At 42.5% G+C, this 21,771-nt stretch overlaps 1 protein-coding gene and 1 pseudogene across 2 annotated transcripts in view; one reads left to right on the top strand and one right to left on the bottom strand.

Moving 5' to 3' along the window:
* CACNB2 (calcium voltage-gated channel auxiliary subunit beta 2) overlaps window positions 1-21,771 on the bottom strand; it is a gene marked incomplete at its 5' end in the record, with an annotated part of 402,223 nt that overhangs the window by 358,692 nt on the left and 21,760 nt on the right. The gene's annotated exons all lie outside the window — the stretch shown is intronic.
* LOC308614304 (signal peptidase complex catalytic subunit SEC11C-like) lies at window positions 12,832-13,409 on the top strand (annotated as a pseudogene). Its single transcript has one exon. The product of its transcript is annotated as a signal peptidase complex catalytic subunit SEC11C-like (transcript).

Consider the following 21,771-nt stretch of genomic DNA (forward strand, 5'->3'; position numbering starts at 1 on the left):
ATACGTTCAATCAAATATGTGTGTGTCTCTGCTGAGATGTCAACTCAAAGAGGTCTTTCTGGAACACATCTCATGAAGGATTCTGTATCACCTGACCCCATTTTATGCTTTTTCAAACCACTTATTACCGCTGACACACACTGATCTCTTTATTGTCTGTCTACACCACCACTGCTTCAGCACCATGAGAAGCTGGTTTTATCTGCTTTGCTCTTTGCTGCATCCCAAGCACCAAGAACAGTGTCTGGCATGTGGTAGGCACTGAATAAAGATTTGTTGAATGAATGAATGTGCACAAATGGGAGTCCCACTCACACACCCTGATTTCTACTTTCTGATCATCACTGCCCATCTGTTGCCAGCCTTTCGTCAAGGTAAAAGATGCATTTCCATTTTCCTTTCTGTATTCCAAATGCAAGCTACTCTGACATCAGTACTATTTCAGTTAGTATATAAAAACAAGTACCCTGCTAGAAACTGTGTCCAAAACAGTCGAAGATGCCAGAACAAATTCATTCCTTTCAACATTTCCAGGGTAACAGCAAACCCAAGATGACCTTCTGGGTCTCTTTTGCCAAAATGCATTATAACTGTGCTCAAATCAACGCTCACCCAAAGCAGCTGAGCTCACCATACAAATGGAATTCGGATAACACGTTTCCTATGTGGAAGTACTCTGTATACAATTTAAGTAACATGATTTGGTTAATAAATTTTAAGTTGAACAAAATCAAGCTACCCAAGGACTCTCTTAAATTTAGTTGGCTGTACACTTGAAAAGGGTGACTCTTAATGGCATGTGAATGAAATCTCCATTTAAAGAAATCCCACTCGAGGCACATTCCACAAAATCCGTGAGTGGTACTCCTCAGAACTGTCAAAGTCATCAAAAACAAAGTTAAGTCTGAGAAACTGTCACAGGCAAGATGCGCCTAAGGCAACTGAATAGAATGTCTCACTAATCCCCTCACAACTCCGTGGTGTGTGGGGAGATGCTGGAATCTGCACTTTACAGAGGACAAAAGGGAGAGCCAAAAGGTCCCTCCACCATCAGATAATACTTTGCTGGATTCAAACATAAGTCTGTCCAGGTGCACAGACTCTCAACCACCTTGCTCTTCTGTCTCTTATTAGTGAAAAAAATAAAAGGATAACTACAGTTGTGTTTGTACACTGTTTCCCCAACTGCTACACACGTGTGTCACAATCACATATATGTGAAGGTATGTGAGGGAGAGGTAAAAGGATTTGGGCAGAAAGATCCCAAGATATTAGTAATGGTTATACCTTTAGGTGGAGGGAATTCTGAGTGATCTTTATTTTCCTCTTGAAACTTTTTTCGACTTTTCTCACATTCTCTATTATGAGGATGTGTGACATGTATGCTTAGAAAAAAAGCAATATAGCAAATTATGACTGAATGCTTGGAAAGTTTACGTTATGTTTCTATAAGATTTTATCAAGCTTAGGGCTTCCCTGGTGGCGCAGTGGTTGAGAGTCCGCCTGCCGATGCAGGGGACACGGGTTCGTGCCCCGGTCCGGGAAGATCCCACATGCCGCGGAGCGGCTGGGCCCGTGAGCCGTGGCCGCTGAGCCTGCGCGTCCGGAGCCTGTGGTCGGCAATGGGAGAGGCCACGACAGTGAGAGGCCCGCGTACCACAAAAAAAAAAAAAAAAAATTTTTTTATCAAGCTTACGTACCTCTTCTACTAACGTTCAAAAATGGTAAACAAGCACTGCAGACACAAGTGGACCAGAGGGAGGGCAGCCCATGGTCTACTCAGGGGACGCTGCTCCCCCAGTCACCCAGTGGACCCCACTAGCTTTATACCACTGTCACTCCCCCGCAGACCTACTCTTTGATACTAAAATCAGCCTGTAAATTGGTGCAGCCACTATGGAGAACAGTATGGAGGTTCCTTAAAAAACTAAAAATAGAGCTACCATACGACCCAGCAATCCCACTACTGGGCATATATCCAGAAAAGGTGAAAACTGTAATTCGAAAAGATACATGCACCCCTGTGTTCATAGCAGCACTATTCACAATAGCCAAGACATGGAAACAACCTAAATGTCCATCGACAGAGGAATGGATAAAGAAGATGTGGTACATGTATACAGTGGAATAGTACTCAGCCGTAAAAAAAAAAAAAGAATGAAATAATGCCATGTGCAGCAACATGGATGGACCTGGAGATTATCATACTAAGTGAAGTTAAGTCAGACAGAAAGACAAATATATGATATCACTCATATGTGGAATCTAAACTATGACACAAATGAAATTATCTATGAAACAGAAACAGACTCACAGACATAGAAAACAAACTTATGGTTACCAAAGGGTAAAGCGGGGGGAGGGATAAGTTGGGGATTTGGGATTAACAGATAACACACTATTACATATAAAATAGATAAACAACAAGGATGTATAGCAGAGGGAAGTATATTCAGTATCTTGTAATAAACTATAATGGGAAAGAATCTGAAAAAGAACATCTCTGAATCACTTTGCTGGATACCTGAAACTGACACAACATTGTAAATCAACTACACTTCAATTAAAAAAAAGGGAAAAAAATCAAGTCAAATCAGCCTGTACAACAAAGGCACGCAGTGTGCTATAAAATGCCCACAGGGGCCACTAGGCCTTCTTAGGATTCATTTGGCTTCTGTTTAAGTTAACCTCAAATTTCAAAACTCTGACTCCTGGCCGTATAAGAGGATGGCAAATGAGCACTCCTGGTAGGTTATTTTCTCTAAAGGCTAAAACTTAGCCAAATACTGTCAGCAAAGGTACCAAATGCCACAAAGGGAAAGAGGTTTAACCAAAGCTATGGGCTTCCATCTACTCACTGTTAAGATTCTGTTAACCAACTGTGAGAATCTCTTGAAGTCTCAGCTTCGCTTTTACCTGGAGGGAAGATTTATGGGAGATGGGAGGAGACTGAGGCGAGGTCCTCCCAATCTAGGTACTGACTCAGATGGAGAATTTAAAGGACAAGGTGACCCTTGGAGGCCAGGTACAGAGGCAGAAGGGAAATGGATCCCAAAGATACACTTGGTCTCTTTTTTTCCAACTTGGCTAAAAACCTTAATGTGGATCCTTGAGGAAACGATTGCCTATGCTCCATCTACTTTTATTTCTCGGGAGTTTTCAGGATTTGACTAGCACCTGCTCTATGCCAGACTTTGCTTATGGTTTATATTATCCTTGCCCCTCATAACTGCCCTGTGAGGGGAGGATGTAAATTTCCCATTCTGCAGATGACAAAACTGGAGATCGGGGAGACTGACCTTTACAGTGTCACCAGATTCGTGACTGCAGGGCCCAAGATGAAAGGCCAGTCTTATCTGGCCCATGTTCTTTCCATGACATCACTCTCCCTGCCCTGGCATCATTATGGGAAATCACTGGCCTCAGTGAAAACATCCATGCCTCTGGGAATGAGCAGGAATTTGAGGTGTTGTCCACCTGCAGAAGGAACGGAAGATTTCATCCAGGGCCGCTGACAGCAGCCCTGTTATCTGGGACAACTCCCCTGTCACTCATCCTTGGACAATTCTTCTCCCTGTGTAGACTCTGCCTCGTGCCACGCTTACGTCACCCGTGACTTCAGCAAAGCTGGAGTAATGTGTCTTGTCACTCCATTCCCGTTCCATTTCTGTGTTGGCAAAATATAATATCACTCTTCTGCATCCAGAATATGCAGAAGGCAAATGAGGCTACTAGGTTTCTAAACTACAGTCTTATATGGCCTCGGAGCTCTCCCTTGCATAAATACACGCTGATACGCTAACTCAGAAGCCAAGAAAAGACACTATAAATAGCCCGGGTTCCAGCCAGCAGAGGAAGCGGACCCCGTAGTCATGCCAACTTGTGCATACAAGCATAAAGATGGGACCTTCAGGACGCGTCTTCTCTTAGAGCCGCATCTGTACCCAAGGAGTATACCACGGAGAGCATCACCTTTGCCAACGATGAGCTAAAGGGGTTTTTTATGAAGTTAATGCAAGTCAGAGAAAAGTAAAATCCCCAAGTGAGACTCCTGGAGGGGGAAATGCAGTTTGGATGACTCGTCTGAATGCCAAGAGTTTTAAAGTCCTTCTTTGCTGTTAAAGTACCTTTTAAACGTATGTGTGCATATGTTCATTAATAAGAGCAAGAAAATAACCAGTATCCAAGAAGGCATCAGGCAAACATGTGAGCCCCAAACTCAAACACAAATGCCTCAACTCAAGTACTCGGAAGAAATTCTTGAGTTCTGTCTTGAAAAACCTACTGATGTGAGCTTCACTTTGTCCAAAGATGTCAAAAAATTGAAGGAAAGGAGATAAATAGGCATGGCTGATTAGGGCACGTTCTAGATCGCAAAAGAGCATATATGACCCCAAACACCAAAGTTTCATTCAACAAGAGCGAGCAGGTGTGTTAGAGACTAAATGGAAAGGAGGGGTGCCGGGGGCAAGGGCCGTGAGAAGAAAGACCGGCGACGCCAGTTCTCCGCAGATGAGCGGATCCGACCACCACCACGCACCCCGCCCCTTTGACCCAGAGGCACGGAGGACCCTTCTTAATGGTTGTCGGATAACTAGCCATTTCCTACAACAATTTGCAAGGTAGCAAGGGCTACTGTCCTGGCTTTTTATGAGCTTTCTCACTCCAGACCTCACAGTAAGATCATCTTGTTTTCTGACATTCTGCTAAAAGGAGGTAAGAAAATTAAAGTCCCTGACATTTATTTCCTGGTAATTACATTGCAATGGAAATGTTGGTAGTTATTCCATTGGTAGAAACCCATTCGAAAGCAAAGCCTAGAAAATGATCATTTGTTTACGTGCACGTCTCTACTAGAACACATAGATGCCAGAAGGTCTCTGTCTCTCCCTTCAAAAAGGTGGAGTGAAGAGCTCGATGCTGCTCTGTAGTTTGGTCACTCCCTCGGGCCCTTCCCTGCAGGGTTTGGTAGTTGAAACACCCAAGGAGCCCCCCTGGGATCCATCACCGGCCACTTCCCTTTGGCTCAAAGGTTCTCAGAGTTTCAAATAGACTTGCTAATGGTGGCTCCTTCTAAGCCCCTATCCCCATGGCAACACCAAGGCTAGTCCTCACCAACTTCAGAAACAGAATGTACTACAAGCAGCAAGGCTGACTCAGATTTCTCACCTGAATTTCTGCTAGTCCTTCCATAGAAAGGATCTATGCACCCTCACCCCCAATCTTCTCACCTTCAGCCAAAGAAGCTTCTATCATCCATGCTAAATGAAACAAGAAAAAGGGGAAAGACCCCTCCACCCCCATCACAATCTTTGTGTGTGTGTGTGTGTGTGTGTGTGTGTGAGCTTATCTTACCCTGATGAAATAAATAAGAGTCACATGAATCGAAAAAGAAGAGATTCTGTTGGCCAAGCGGATCCTTGAGGACGTGACCCCTGTCTGATGAATTCCTGTGACTTTCAGGGTCTGGCGTATATTTAAATGATAGGCATGTACCAAAAAGATATTCAATGAATGTTTCCTGAACGAGAATGAATCTGAGACGTTTCATTACTACTTAAGCTCTAACAAAGACTCATAAGGTATGCTTAATGCTTAAAGTACCTGTGAAATGGTTTAAAAATCACTATGAAGACCACTGACAGCAAGTATCACACATACACACAAAGAATCGTGTGCCCTGGCTTTATGACAAAGATCAAGCCCTCAATCCCTACAGACTGACTACTGAAAGAGAGAACAAATACAGCAAAGTCACATCCTCTCCACGATCTCCATATTCAACTCTGCGTCCTCAACAACAACCACTAAACAAAGGAGAGAGAGGATGGTGATGAGTATGTGTCCCCCTGGGAACCTGAGATGGGGGATGAGGTACCCCATCCTGCCATCACTCTCATAGCTTCTGTCCTCCCAGGATGGTCGCCTTGCCCTGTTAGATGGGAGTTTAGCTTCAAAATACACACAACATGACTCCTAAATACAAGCCAGCTACTTTCTGTATACCGGATGAATTCAATGCTATATATACATTCTGTATCTTACAGGGGATTTGTAGGACTCTAAAGGGTACTTCTGCTTCTGTATTTTTCTCTTCACCAAATGTCTTTACAACCTAAATCCCAGGTACAGGGAGACTGCGATGTGAGTGGAACAGTTTTCCCCAGTCACTGCCTGAAACAGAGGGCATCTCCCCCACCCACCTCTATCCCCTTTCTCACTGGCATTTTTATCAAGTTCTGGCATTCTCTACTCCTAACCAAGATCGCCACTCAGCCGCTCCCTATTTTCCCCTCACTTTCTCTCTGTCCCCTGAAACTCTGGGCTGAAATGGACAGATTTCCCCACATCCCTCACCTGTTAAGCTGAAGCCTGCCCAGGCTTCTCTGAGTTAAGGCTGCTCTTACTGGAACCCCTCTATTGCAGCCCCCCGCAAACGGAGAAGGTACTTCCAGACCATCTGTCTCCAGCCTCTAAATTCTAATTCTTTCATCTGGCATTCTATCTGTCCACCATTTCCTTCAACCCACCTTTCTACACCTGCCTGCCATGAATCCTTAGTGTTCCCTGAACACCAGGTAAAAAGATTCCTCACTCTTCTTCTACAGAAATCATGCTTCTCCTCCTGCCACATCTGTGTCTCCCTGGTCCCTACGCCTAGAATGCCTTTCCTTCCCACTGTTGGAGGATCACATCTAATTTCTCCTGCATTCCTTTTGTGATTCCCTGGTAGGAACACAATCTTCAAAAAAAAGCACTCCATCTTCCAACACTCAAGTCCTGAAGCACATTCTCTGTTTCCCTGTTTAAGGCACTTCCACTCTCTTCTATTAAGCACACTCTGTGCATATTTTAGCTCCTATGGAAAACTCTAAGCTTCCTGGGATCAGAAACCCAATCAGGCAGTGTCCTCTGTTGGGTGTTGGGTGGTAGGTCCTTGTCAATCCCACTCACAATCACTGAGGCTTTCCCTTTCCTTACCCTGCTTGTACGAAGCCAAATATGCAGACATTCATGTAATAATACAAGGAAACATTACGTGGTCATGAATCGAAGTCCACAATTTTCCTTGGCATATGAGGAATGACTCTGATGAAGACAAAAAATGTGCCCCCATCTCGTAAGGTGCTGAATTCAGAATTCAATCCAATCTCAGTGCTCTGAAAGTGTCTGCTGCAAGTACAACAGCAAGAACTCACTCCCCACCCTAAGTTGCTACTGGAAAAGCACACACCGTGCTTGCTTTCTACTGGACACCACAAGAAAAAAATATGTACATGTATCACTGAATTACAGTGGGTGAGGGACATGTTTTGAATTTAAAAAACAAGAAGACTGGAGCCCCCAGTCCCCTGGCAGTGGCTCTGCATATGTATGGACGTGTGTGTGTGTGTGTGTGTGTGTGTGTGTGTGTCTAGAGAGAGAGAGAGAGATTTCCAAAGACTTAGCAAATAGGAACCTTAACTTGAACAAAATGAACGCTCCTCCTAAAACTTTTGGTACTGAATGTTGATTTCACATTTCAATCATTCTCATTTTTTCTTCATACATAATAGCTTTATTCTGACCCAATCCTTTGACTTGCATCCACCTTGCTCATTTAATATGTAACAAAGTCAGCCGGTAGAAGGTAAGGTGACCAGGGATGTGTTCGAGGGGACAGATATTTCTGTTCAAGTCTCTGCCTACTTCACTGGGGCCTTCAGTCAAAGGAGACCCCTCATGACCACACTGGCACCAACATGGAAACGGACAGCAGCGACTGGCTTCTTAAACGTGTATTGCAGGCAGCACGATGCAAAGGCTGACACTGATCTACATAATTACATTGTGTGTAATATTAAGAGTTGTGGAAACCCCAAAGATTCTATAGATTTATTTAAAAGGATTTAAAAACAAGACCCTATTGGGAGGTAAATGCTCATCAGCCAGACAAAAAAATTTTTTTTTAATTTTTATCAACATATAGCTGATTTACAATGTTGTGTTAGTTTCAGGTATATAGCAAAGTAATTCAGTGATACATGTACATATTTTTTTCTTTGTTTACAATCTCTTCCTTTATACATTATTACAAGATATTGAGTAGAGTTCCCCGTGCTATACAGTAGGTCCTTATTATCTATTTTATATATAATAGCATGTATGTTAATCCCAACCTCCTAATGGATCCCTCCCCCCCTTTCCCTTTGGTAACCGTAAGTTTGTTTTCCATGTCAGTGAGTCTACTTCTGTTTTGTAAATAAGTTCATTTGTACCATTTTTTTTTTTGATTCCACATATGAGTGATATCGTATGATATTTGTCTTTGTCTGGCTAACTTCACTTAGTATGATCATCTCTAGGTCCATCCATGTTGCTGCGTATATATCAATCTCCAGATGAAGATGGTTAATAGAGCATGTTTAAAGGTTATTTTATTGATATATCATGTATTAATATTTTATTTATAAATAATTGTATGACACTGATGCTCTAACACTCTTCATTTTGATTTGTGTTCCTAAATTTGTTTTTTAAGTCTTGAAATCAAAGTGAAAAGTCTCAATTCTCTAAGATGAATTTGTTTTTTTAAACATTTGTATTAGTCCAAGGGAAAAACAATCTAAAGGCTGTGCTCAACGAATCTAAATTCTATTGAAATCTGGATAAATGTTAGAAAGAACAGCCATCTGGCTCACATACTCACTGTGGTGCCTGAATCAAGGAAAACAATAAAGCAAATCTGAAGTCAGAAATAAAAGTGTCTCAAAGCCCCACTTTCAAAGGTGCTAAATTTTTATTCTCTCAAATAATGGCCAAATTAAACAAAGACAAGGCACCTTTTCAAAGCATTTAGAAGGTTAACTATTATAGAACAGAGTCTCCATTCAGTAGCTATTATAGAATAGTCTCTTTTTCACTTTCTATAACTTTCTATTACTAAATTTGTACTAATCAAATTTAGTACAAATTTACTCATTTCATAGAGGCCATTCCAGACTCAGCAGCTTCACTTTCTGCTGGAAAACTACCCTGAGCTTACTAATTTGCAAGGATGTTTGTGTCACTTGATGGAAATGTAAAATCCAAACATTTGAAAGTCTCAGTGAATTGCTAATCATTTTAAAATCCTACAAAAATGTAACAAGACACAGCCCGACCGGAGGATACAAACGTCTGAACATCCACAAGACATACCATGTCCTTGCTTTTCGTGTGAGAAAACATGTCATGGAAAACATGTTCGACAGTTGGAAGCATGTCTCCCCACATTCAGAAACCTCAGTGACTTATCACCTACCTCCAAATTCAAAGGCAGAAAACACTAAACCACAACTTGCTTTTTTAAGGACTCCTAACCCACGTCCGAAAGTCAAAATCAAACCTAAAGCTCCTGTGGCCTACAGCTCTTAAGAAACCTTTCTTAACATGTTCCAGACTCCTTCCATCACAAATACATCTTTCACCTGTGGGTATCCTGTAAAGATATGTACACTGACCTAAAATAAGCCGCTGACCTGAATCTGTTATGAGCACCTTTCAAGCCAATATTCATACATTCCCCCTGTACCAGCAAGGGAGGGTGCTAATGTAAATCAGAGTATTTGATGAATTATCTTTCCTTCATCTCCATCAGCTTTTCCATTTCTCGAAACAGCTTTGTAAGATAGGTCTTATCATTTTTCCCATTTGAAGAGAGACTGAAACTCACAAAGGTTAAGTTACTTGCCTGAAGTCAGAGAACTAGAGAGTTTGGACTTGAATTCGGGCAGTCCGACTCCAGAGTCTGTGCTCAAAATGGCTGGGTGAACCTGCCACTAAATGACTGAAATAAACACGCTCGTCTTAACACTTGTTGATTAAGACACACGTTGAAGGTAAAGTGAAATAGGTGTAGGCTTTTAGCAGTGAACACTCGTGACACTAAGATGAAAACAGAACCTAACAACCAAGAGAGCCTGGTGCGGTGTGGTGAGCACCGGAGTTAAACCCTGCCTCTTCCCTTTCCTAGCTCTGGGACCTTGGGTCAAATTTCTCTGAACTTCTATTTCCATACCTTCAGAAGAGACTGTATAGTTGGAAAGAAATGGTGTATGAAAACATGCCTGGGAAACTAGAAAGCCCAATGTGAATGGAACCTAAGGGGAAGAGTGAAATCCAAGATAAAAGGATTTTCGATCAACTCCTCAGGTGCAAGGGCTAGCTTTTCACACCTTGAAAGATGTTGGTTATGTAATTCCCCGAGAGAGTAGATCTTCTAACCTTCCACCTTGCTCGATCCTTCTTCTGGATCTGTGTCTCCAGTGAGGCTCCGTTACTTCATGGGGAAGACAGAGAGTGTGATAAAGGACCCGTGTCTCTGAGATGTCTGCTTTCTGAAGAGGCACTCATACGAGCACCGTGGGTAACAGAAGTCAACTCTTTCCACTGATGACTGGCTTGCCCCCCACTCCTTTCTGACTTCTTCTGATGGCAACCCACACCCTCCTTCCTTGGTCTGTCCTTCCCCCACTCTAACCACACCATCTGCCCACCCTTGACACACACATTTTAGCCAAACTGGTCCGCCATACTCCTTCATCCTTGTCCACAGAGACTGGTCCAAAAGGCGGTACCTGAACTAAAGCAGGTCAATTAAGAGTCCTAATCGGTGGTTCTTTGAAATGGAATTAGAAAAGGGGAACAGGAAGCAACAGACTTTTATTCGTTATCAAAGATGGCAGGAAGGGAGCCTGGGGCTTCCAATTGTCATGTCCCGGCCTCCACGGTGAAATCTGGTCTGTGGTAGGAGAGACTCCAACACCTAGGCAGGAGACACAGTCCTACCAGCATCTTATCATTTCTAATAACATCCAGGCCTTTGACAGTTATGAGTGGAAACAAATTCCCTTTTGCTTATGTGAGTTTCAGATGGGATTCTGACATTCACAACCAAAAAATCCTTACTACAGAGATCTGAGAACAAGAACAACAGTTTTCTCTGGATGGGTGCCATGGGTACTTTGAATGACAAAGCCAATGGTAACACACACAGTGTTGAACACCTCACAAATTGACAAATGAAACCTTCCTTTCCACTGAATTAAGATCCCAAGCAAAAGTTATGATTACTCCTTAAAAAAAAATACAATCTCAATCTTAATATCTTAATTTGCCCCAATTAGTAAGATTCTCAAACATCTCATTAAATTCCCTTAAGGTGTCTAGTCTTGTGGTAAAACCTGACAATACTATATTCATGCTAAAAAAAAAAAAAAAAAAAAAATCAAGAACACAACTTCTTGGTTTCTAAAACCAGCCAAACTCTCTCCTCTGCCTTGAGCGCATTAGCGCCACTCAAATTTTATTAAGACCACAATAATTAGATTTAGCCAGTCCTCTGGTCCCCACATGGGCTTTTTCAACACACGTACACCAACACATATAACACACACATATACCACTGAAACATTCTAATTTTACACTGGTAACTGGAGTGGTTTTATAACAAAGACTAAGATTTGATACTTTCAAAATTATAGGGGCAGCACACATGTTCACGAACACATATTTCTAGACACATAAATGTACATACAAATTTCCAGGAAGATACCTTTTCTCAGACTCACTCATTCCCACTAGGAATCCACTTGCTTCTAGATGGGAGAAAGCATAGTATGGTTGGAAGAAGGCTTGAGGGGTTCCAATGATTTCTTCTTGCACCTACACCTGGGGTATGGTGTTTTCCTGAGCCCCCCCTAGGAACCTGAGATCTCACAGGTCTAAAGGCTTCGTTCATCCTCTGAAGTGGACCTCAGCTCTTTTCGCCACCATCCTAAACCCGTTCACTCTTCCCCTGGTAACAGCTCTTGGATATTCCTCTGGAAGTCGCCACCTTTCTCCCTCCTAGTCCACGTGTCTTATATGGAGTTGACTTTTCTCCCTCCCTCCTTATCCTCCCGAGTGAGCATGCGGCTTGGGTCTGGCCCATCAGTGAATCAGAGACCACAGCCTGAGCTCTTCATCCACGGCTGCACAATCACTCAGGTCACACTCAATGAGGGGCAACAGAACATGAACTTGGAAGGATGGAAGCCTGATGCTGTCGGGCACCATCTTGTCACCGCCTAGAGCTGAGGATGAAGCACACATGGGGGAGAGCGGAGGCGAGAGATGGAGAGAAACCAGGCGCCCAAGGACAGAGGTGCCGTTCCAGTCACTGACGCCTGGGCCTGAAAGTTCAATGAGCCCCAAACCTCCTTTTTGCTTAAGCCAGCCTGGGTCCTGTGTGCAGGCTCCTGCCACAGAGGATTCTAACTGATGTCCCTTCCAGAAAGAAGGATCTTTCCGAAGATTAACACAGGGAAACTGGAGGGGAGATGTGAACAAAGGGGAAGAACGGGTCCATAAGTACAAATGAAGACCAAGGAAACAAATGCTGTGATCCAAGAAGTACAATTTTCTAATAAAGGAGTCAGTCTGCACTACCTTGTATAAAATATCCACCTTATAAAATACAAGCATTTGGTCAAAAGTCTAAAATCGATTGAGTAAAGTCCTCCAAACTGAAGTTGAACTCAATCAGAAGACTTTATTCAGAGGGCAATATTGTCACCATATCTTTTATCACGAATTCTCCCATGTTATTTTAAAATGTAAATAGATCTGGGTCGTGGAATCATGGGTAATCTTTCTTTTCTGAATTATTTTTAAGTGAGCCTATATTAATTTTATATTCAGAGAAAACCAGCTGCATTTAATCAGAAAACAAGAATGATGAAGGCCGTTGGGTGGGGGTCTAGCCGGTGCTCCGCAGCTGTCTGTGACACCCGGAGCCCGCGGGCCGCCTCGGCCCCCAGAGAGCCCGGCATGGTGCGCATGGGCACCGTGGGGTCACATCTCCCCGTGTCCGGCTTGGACATCTTTGGGAACCCGAGGAAGATGAACAAGCGCCAGCTCTATTACCAGGTCTTAAACTTCGCCATGATTGTGTCTTCTGCGCTCATGATCTGGAAAGGCCTGATCGCCCTCACTGGCAGCGGGAGTCCCATCGTGGTGGTGCCCAGTGACAGCATGGGCCAGCCTTTCACAGGGGTCACCTTCTGTTCCTAACAAATTCCCTGGAACACCCCATTAGGGCTGCTGAAATCGTTGTTTTTAAAGTCGAAAGACGAGACATTCCAATAGTTCACAGAGTTATCAAAGTTCATGAAAAAGATAGTGGAGACATCAAATTTCTGACCAGGGGAGATAATAATGAAGTTGGGGATAGAGGCTAGTACAAAGAAGGCCAGAGCTGGCTTGAAAAGAGGGACATGCTGGGGAGAGCCAGAGGGCTTTTACCATAGGTTGGTATGGTCACCATAATAATGAAGGACCATCCAAAATTCAGGTGTGCTCTTTTGGTTGTAACGGGTGCATACGTGTTACTAAAACGTGAACCCTAAAATGAAAGGCAGTTCCTGGGACCAGACTGAAATAAATCCTGTTGAAAAAGAGAAAAGCTAATATATTTGAAATGTTCCCCTTTCTGTATAAAAGGAAACAATGTGGAAACATTTTTGTCTTGTTCGAATAAATGATTCATCACTGAAAATAAACAAAAAACAAGAATGATAACAACAGATATTTTCAGCAGGTTTTAAAAATATTGAATATTTTATTATTTATTTAATATATCGTATAATTTATAAGTATTTAGATTGTATTTATCAATTATATTGTATTTCTAATACAATATAATAAATATAATTTATAAATTGCATTTATAAATTATAGTATTATAAACATAAAAATATTATGTTTGCATTTGCATTTTATGATTTATTTGAAGCATAAAACAAGGATGATGATAGCAGATATTTGAAGTGGAATCACCTGGTAAACATGTAGATGTCCTCATGCACAACAGGACATATTTTTTCTAATACAGGTCACATTTATCAAACAAAAGGAGCTAGTTTTAAAAAAAAAAAAATTACTACCAATGCCCCAGTATTATCACTCCTGAATTTCCTTGAGATTCTATGCTACTGCAGTTATTATTGGTATAATAAGGTCATTTAGGCTAATCTGGGTGGCCAATCACCATTTATCATGTATACTTAAGATGCGGATTCTGAATGAACTAAACAGAAGAAAACCATTGTTTTTAAAAATCTCTTGGCTGTGAATAGACTGTGGAAAAGTAACAAGTCTCCAGATTAAGTAGGTTTTCTCAGGTCTTTGCAGGGAAACCCAAGCCCTGGTCAAATTATCACCACTGGCCTATGTAAAGTTGCCACAGTTAAAAATCATTCTCCAGGTGCTTACATTTGGGGAAAATAATACATTTGATTTTCAAACTGGATTTCCATGGTCCAACTGATTTTCCACTAAATCACCTAGGCCAATCTTCCATGGTAACACAGCACCTAAAGAAGAAAGCATGTTGATAAAAAAAACTGGAAGCTTGTATTTCAATGTCTGAGTAAAATGGGGAAAACTGAATGGACAAAATGGATCTTTAAGCTCCTGAGGGAGAGAATGAAAAAGACGGCAGTGAAAAGTGATTGATAGATTCTAAATATAGCTTCAGGGGGAAAAAAAAAGAAGGGGGGATTCAAATCTAGACTAAGATATCACCCAGAAATCACATTTTTGCTGAATGAAGACCCTTTGATGTAAAATGCTTTGCTCAAAATCAATTTCTGGGGGGAAAAAATCACATTGTTGATTAAAAACCCTCCTAGTAGCTGATTTATTCAGCAGCCATGCCTTCGGCCTGATTACCAGCCTCCTGAGCTGCCTTTGACAAAGGAAGTAAAAAACAGGCAAACAACAATTTTAAAAAAATCCAGCTCCAGGGAATATGGAATGTCTTCATGATTTTTTCTTAGATGTGGAGGCATCACAAATGGTTCTCCCAGAACTTCCACACCAAAGGGGCTTAGAACAAACACTGCTTGGAACAGGTGGTGGGTGGGGACCTGGGGGAGAAGCCTCATTTGCTTAGCTAAGCAGGTAGTTTTGCACTCAGGTCCTTTGATACGACACCTGGCTTAAAGCTGCAGTCACTTAGTGAATGTTTTGTCTTCCCTCAGAGTATAGATGTGTTTGTGACCAAGCTGAATGCCTTCCTCCCCTACCAGTTCTGTATTATTATCCTTCTTCCCAGAGGACCTGAGAGTTCCAGTAACTTTACCAGGTCACAGAGGTACTGAGTAGCAGAGCCTCAACGAGAATAAACATATAAATATTATATTTGTATTTTATGATTTATTTGCAACATAAAACAAGGATGATGATAGCAGATATGTGAAATGGAATCACCTGGTAAACATGTAGATGTCCTCATGTACAACAGGACATTTTTTCTAATACAGGTCACATTTATCAAACAAAAGGAGCTAGTTTTTTTTAAAAAAATTACTACCAATGACCCAGTATTATCACCCCTGAATTTCCTTGAAAGTCTATGCTATTGCAGTTATTATTGGTATAATAAGGTTATTTAGGCTAATCTGTTCCACAGTCAACTTCCACAGTCAACGCAAGCATTTCTGAAATGAGCTGCAGGGTTTAGTAGCCAGTGAGAAAGAAAACACGGGGTGTGCCCCCCAGTCTCTGGCAATCCCCTCTCCCACCATCCCCAATCTGTTCCACTGTTTCCTCAGCGAACAATTCTAGGCAACTTTCCCTTTAAAAACAAGATGGGGGTGGGGTAACAGGGGACTAGGGAGGCCTGGCCTCAGGGCTCTAGAAACTTTCCGGTTTTAGTCTCAGTAATTGGGAAGGAAAATGGGAAGCCATTGGGATCTAGAAGTTTGAGAGAGAATTCAAAGCGCTTCCCAGCTCTGTTCATTTCTTTCCTTCTCTCTACCACTCTGCGGAGGTCTGGGGACCCTCAACACTTTTTCCCTCCTCTTTCTCACTGGGGACTAGACCTCTTCAGGCAAAAGAACTGGTGCACAAATAACTATCCTCAAAGTAAGAAAGTGTACATAATTTCCTAAACACATACCCGGGAAGAGTTATGTTTCGAGATTAAAATAAAGGAACTCCTAAAGAGGTGTGCTTATCAATTAATTCAGATTTGAACTGCTTTGATTTTTTACGATTGATCACTGCTAACTTTCACAGAAATACTTATGACCTTAATAATAATGTTAGATTATATATATTATCCCAAAAGTCATACATAGAAGGAAATGTGTACACATTTATACATATATATGTACATATATAGTCATATATTATGGATGTAAGGTCAACTCCTATTTAGAGCCTGCTTTTTAAATTATACAACTTTCTCAAGAGATCATTTTTGACATGAAATCTAAAACAAAACACATTTTTGACCCAGAAACCTACAACTCTTCAAACCACAGAAATGTAAACATCCACGGTCAACCTAACATCAGTTTGAAGGTAAGTAAGAAGGCATGTGGCCTTTGTTAATATCCATCTTGCCCTTTAAAATGCCCCACACGTAAAGAGAGAGCTAAGAGAGAAAACCCTTATTTGGTGCTTGTTGAGATGGAGTAGGTTCTGAACAGTTTATGCAGAACCGATGGATGTGAAGAAGGTATTGGAAAGATGTGGAAACGTCTCCTCTGGGACAGAGGCGGTCCTGGCGGGAAATGCCAGATGACCCACAGGTGTGCTCCAGGGGGCGCACGGGGCAGGGATGCTGTTCCTCCGTAGACTTGTTTGGGTTGAGGCCTACAAAGGCCTCCCACCAGTCACAGCAGATGGAACGTGTCATTTTTCTGCCCTTTTTTTCTGCCTTGACACGAGCTTTCTCAGCCTGGCGCATCCTTCCCAGTTTCTCCCCCTAGAACATTTCTCCCCACCTTTCAACATCCAGCTCAAACCAGACCTCCTTTGTGACATGTCCTCCATTTCCCATGATAGAATTCCTCCCCCACCCTGCCCCATGTACCCAACACATTTTGCAAAAGCACCTCTATTACCAGACTCCTAAGAGTGGACTTTAAAGCACTAATACATTTAATAAAATGCTTTAATATTTTATCCTAGGCACCTTGTTATTTTATTGAGATATAATCGACACGTCACATTGGATTCATTTTAGGGGTACAACATAATGATTCGATGCACGTATATATCGTGAAATGATCGCCACAATAAGTCTAGTTAACATCTACCACCACATAAAGTTACGATTTTGTTTTCTTCGTGATGAGAATGTTGAAGACTTACTGTTAGCAGCTTTCAAATATACACGACGGTATTGTTAATGACAGTCACCACGCTGTACATTACATCCCTAGGACTTATTTATCTTTAAACTGGGAAGAACCTGGTTATTTTATTCTCTGTCTGGCCCCGTGCCTGGCAAAGACATGCCACACGTTGGTGAATAAATGAATCAATGAATGAACAAGCAGCTTTGGGTACATGAGGGCCAGTAGAGAGAACTTAGTACAAATGAAGTCTAGCAGAGTCAGGAAGTACAGATATATCAGTAGCTGGTCTGTTTTCCATGTCGTTTTCGTAAACAACCAAACGTTAGTCAGAGACATGACTTCCTAAGAAAGTGTAGGTACCTTCAAACCTTGGATCCCGAGTTGTTCTTCTGCTTTGAATAAAAAAGACTAAACACTGGTGTGTGGTCCTGAAACGACTGTGTTTGAAATCAGGCTACACGCAATCTTCTTTTTTTTTTTAATCATTAAAATAGAGTTTATTATATTTGTATGACATACCACATCTTCAGGATGCTGACGCTTCCTGTATTATCTGGATCGAGAGCAACTGTGGAAAAGGCTAGTAAAACTGTTTTGACCTGTTTTATGGGAATATTGTAAACAGCTCCCCAAAGACCATTAGCATGCAGAGCTGTCTAACAGACACTAAGCAATTCTTCTTCCAAAAGAGGGTAATTAGATAGGGCAAAGGGCAGTGTCTCTCGGTAACCAAACAACCTAATTTTCGCAAATGACTGCTCTCCCGCAAACAAGTGGCCTGAGGCAGAGAGAGAATGGCTGATTCTCAGCATCTAGGAGCTAACTACTGCTACTCCAGGGGAAAGGCTGTTAGTCGCAGCACTGGTTTGAAAGGGTTTGCACACATTCGCTGAAAAAGCCACAACATGACATTAAGAGAAGCAGCTGCCTGGGGCTATGATCCCTCTAGCCTTCTTCAACTTGATGATGATGAGGAAAACCTGTTTATATTGTGTTGGCATGCGGTTTTATTTTATCTACTGGAAAACTCTTAACGGATTTAAAAAAATGCAAAACCCTAATAAGGTTGCCAGGAGAAAACATCAGCTTCTGCCTCTAGCTGTGCTCTGTCAGGTCCTTCAGCCCAGAAACCTCTCTGGAGAGGCGGGCAGGCAGGCCGGCCATGGCTATGGAACCTCTGAGAGTGCGACACTGCCCATTCTCTGTGTGCCGGTGGGGCAGGTGTTGGCCGAGCACCCTCTGAGCCTCACCCTGGGGTCCTCGTCTCTCTCACAAGAGCTTCTTCCCCTCACTTTACCTCACACCCTGCCCACTCCCACCCACCCTACGTCTTCCTCTTGCCCCTAGCTATTTTGAAATTTCTCAAACCTATAGAAAAATGTAAAGACAGGTACAGTTAGTCATACCTGCATAAATCAAAACAACAAAGAGGTGCCACCTCACCTTGGTCACAGTGGCCATCATTAAAGAGTCTACAAATAACAGATGCTGGAGAGGGCGTGGAGAAAAGGAAACTACACTGTTGGTGGGAATGTAAATTGATACAGCCACTATGGAGAACAGTACGGAGGTTCCTTAAAATCTAAAAATAGACCTACCATAGGATCCAGCAATCCCACTCCTGGGCATATATCCAGACAAAACTGTAATTCAAAAGATCCACGCACCCCTTTGTTCATAGCAGCACTGTTCACAATAGCCAAGATATGGAAACAACCTAACTGTCCATAACAGGTGAATGGATAAAGAAGAGGTGGTACATATATACAATGGAATATGACTCAGCCATAAAAAAGAATGAAATCATGCCATTTGCAGCAACACGGATGGACTTAGAGATGATCATACTAAGTGAAGTAAGTCAGAGGAAGACAAATACCACATGATATCACTTATATGTGGAATCTAAAGTATGTCACAAATCAGCATACCTATGAGACAGAAACAGACTCACAGACATAGAGAACAGACTTGTGGCTGCCAAGGGGGAGGGGGGTGGGGGAGGGATGGACTGGGAGTTTGGGATTAGCAGTTGCAAACTAGTCTAGAGAGAATGGATAAACAACAAGGTCCTACTGTAGAGCACAGGGAACTATATTCAGTATCCTGTGATAAACCATAATGGAAAAGAATATGAAAAAGAATGTATATATGTATAACTGAATCACTTTGCTGTGCAGAAGTTAAACACAACATTGGAAATCAACTATATACTTCAATAAAATTTTTAAAAAACACCTGCATAACCTCCACTCAGATTTCCTAACTGTGAACACCTCTCTCTCTTCATATGTGCTCAATACTAAAGAGGTGACCCTCCTGAGTCTTTGATGGTGCTGGACCCTGAGGCCACCTCAGCCCTTGGGACTCACTCCTATGTCCAGCTCTAGCAGAGTCTTGGCTCGGTGGCTGGACCCCATGCCTTACACCAAGAGTCAACAGTCACAGTCGCTGCCTTTGGCCCAATGACCCAGAACCGCCATGCCACTTTCTCCCAGATTTTGAGCATCATCACTATTGTCTAAAGTTTCTCACTGCCCAACAAACACCTAGACATTCCCAAGAGGACACCAATTTGACATAATAAATACTATGTGCTTTTTAAGTGTATGAACTTGAGCAACTTATTAATCTTTGTAGGCCTCAACTCATCATCTCTTAAATGGGGATACTAATGGTGCCCACCTCAGTGAGTTGTGCTAATGATGAAATAAAATGCTTATCAGAGTGGCTGGCACATTGTCAGCATTCAATAAACGTTAGCGATCACTATCATCTTTACTCAAATAGTTTCTTCGACACCAATTGCTTTTCCAATTAGCCAACCCATCAGTGCATTCTTGCAAACCTTTCCCTGCCCCAGGACGTTGCATCACAACCCATCATGGCACAGAGGCGTCTGGGATCTGGTGGCCTCCTGAGGCAGGAGATAGCTGGGCCCCAGGCAGAGTAGCTGCAACCGGTCTCTTGTTGACACTTGGAGATAAAGATACCACAGGGGCAGAGCCCTGCTTGAGTAAAAGATAAGGCGACCACATTTTTCTCATTCTCATGGTCAAGGAGACCTCCCAGACCACACGTGCACAGAAAAGTTCCTCAGGGGTCAGAGGAGGGAAGGGGTGCCGGCCCATAATATGTCCTGCCAACCTCCCAGAAACCCTTGCACTGGAATCCATCTTGGCTGAAAGATGCATGTGCCAATTGGGTAGGGCCCTGAGTCAGAACAAATATGGGCATGAATGAGATAATTGGCCAAAGGGAACTCGGAAAACTGCCCCCATATAAGCAATCCCAGCCACCCCTATTGGGCTCGACTCACTCCAAGTCTGCCTGTGTGTTCTTCCACACGTACTTTGCTTCCAGTAAACACTTTATCTGCTTCACAATCTGTCTCTTTGCTGAATTCTTTCTTCAAAGAAGACAAGGTCCTGCTTCAAGCCACCACACCCCACGGTCCCCCAAGGTCACTCCTTTGTTCCCAACTTCATCTCCCATCCATCTCTCCATATGCCCCGGTTCCATGCACATGGGTACTTACCATCCCAGAAACACACTGCACACTTACATTTTAAGTTTCAAATTATTAATTAAAAATTTCCATTTTAAATTAAGTTGTTACGTTTAAATTGGAATTTTAAATTGAAAACTATTTGGGGGGTAAATGCTTAGATGCTATCTCTCCTTACTATTCAGATTAAAATGTCACTTCCTCAGGGCTCACACAGGACTTTCTTCTGTTTTTCTACTATAGTATATACTTCAAGTTCAGGAATGGTCATTCATAAGTCAGTAAGTCATGCCTTGGTTTACTACTTCCCTAGTCACCACTAGCTACCTAATTTTTTTTCTTTATGATACATTCTGATCCCTTGATCCCTTTCAGGTAATAGTGCTTAATCGTAAGTGAGCATTAGAATCCCTTGTGAACTGTTTCCAAAATGCACATGTCTAGCCATTGATCCTAACAACACACTTGACTGTGAAACCTTTAATAGAGATTTCTAGTCTGGACTCCTTAGACACAGCCTGCTTCCTAAAGGAACACCACTTGAAATAAGACCTTGAAAAGAGTACTGTTCTTCTGTATAAGCCTCACCTGGGCAAACCAGGAAGCATCCTCAAATAAATCAGCAAGAGACGACCTATGATCTTTGATTTTTCTTCCCCACAAGTAACTAACACATAGCAGGGCATTCTGACCCACCATGTGGTTTTTCTCCTTGCTGCAGCTCTCCTTGTAATTGTCAGAGAGAAAGATTAAGTGAGGATGTTATTTCCTCATTCTTCTTGCTATTAAACATCTATAAGCTTGAAGTCACAACTGCAAGAACACAACGGACAATAATTCACTGTGAGAAATTCAAGTACAAAAATTATTTTAAAACAGTAGCTCCAGGGCTTCCCTGGTGGCGCAGTGGTTGGGAGTCCGCCTGCCGATGTAGGGAACGCGGGTTCATGCCCCGGTCCGGGAGGATCCCACGTGCCGCGGAGCGGCTGGGCCCGTGAGCCGTGGCCGCTGGGCCTGCGCGTCCGGAGCCTGTGCTCCGCAACGGGAGAGGCCACAACAGTGAGAGGCCCGAGTACCGCAAAAAAAAAAAAAAAAAAAAACAGTAGCTCC

Source organism: Mesoplodon bidens, assembly GCF_964165515.1.
Source record: "Mesoplodon bidens genome assembly, chromosome: 3".
NCBI lineage: Eukaryota > Metazoa > Chordata > Mammalia > Artiodactyla > Ziphiidae > Mesoplodon > Mesoplodon bidens.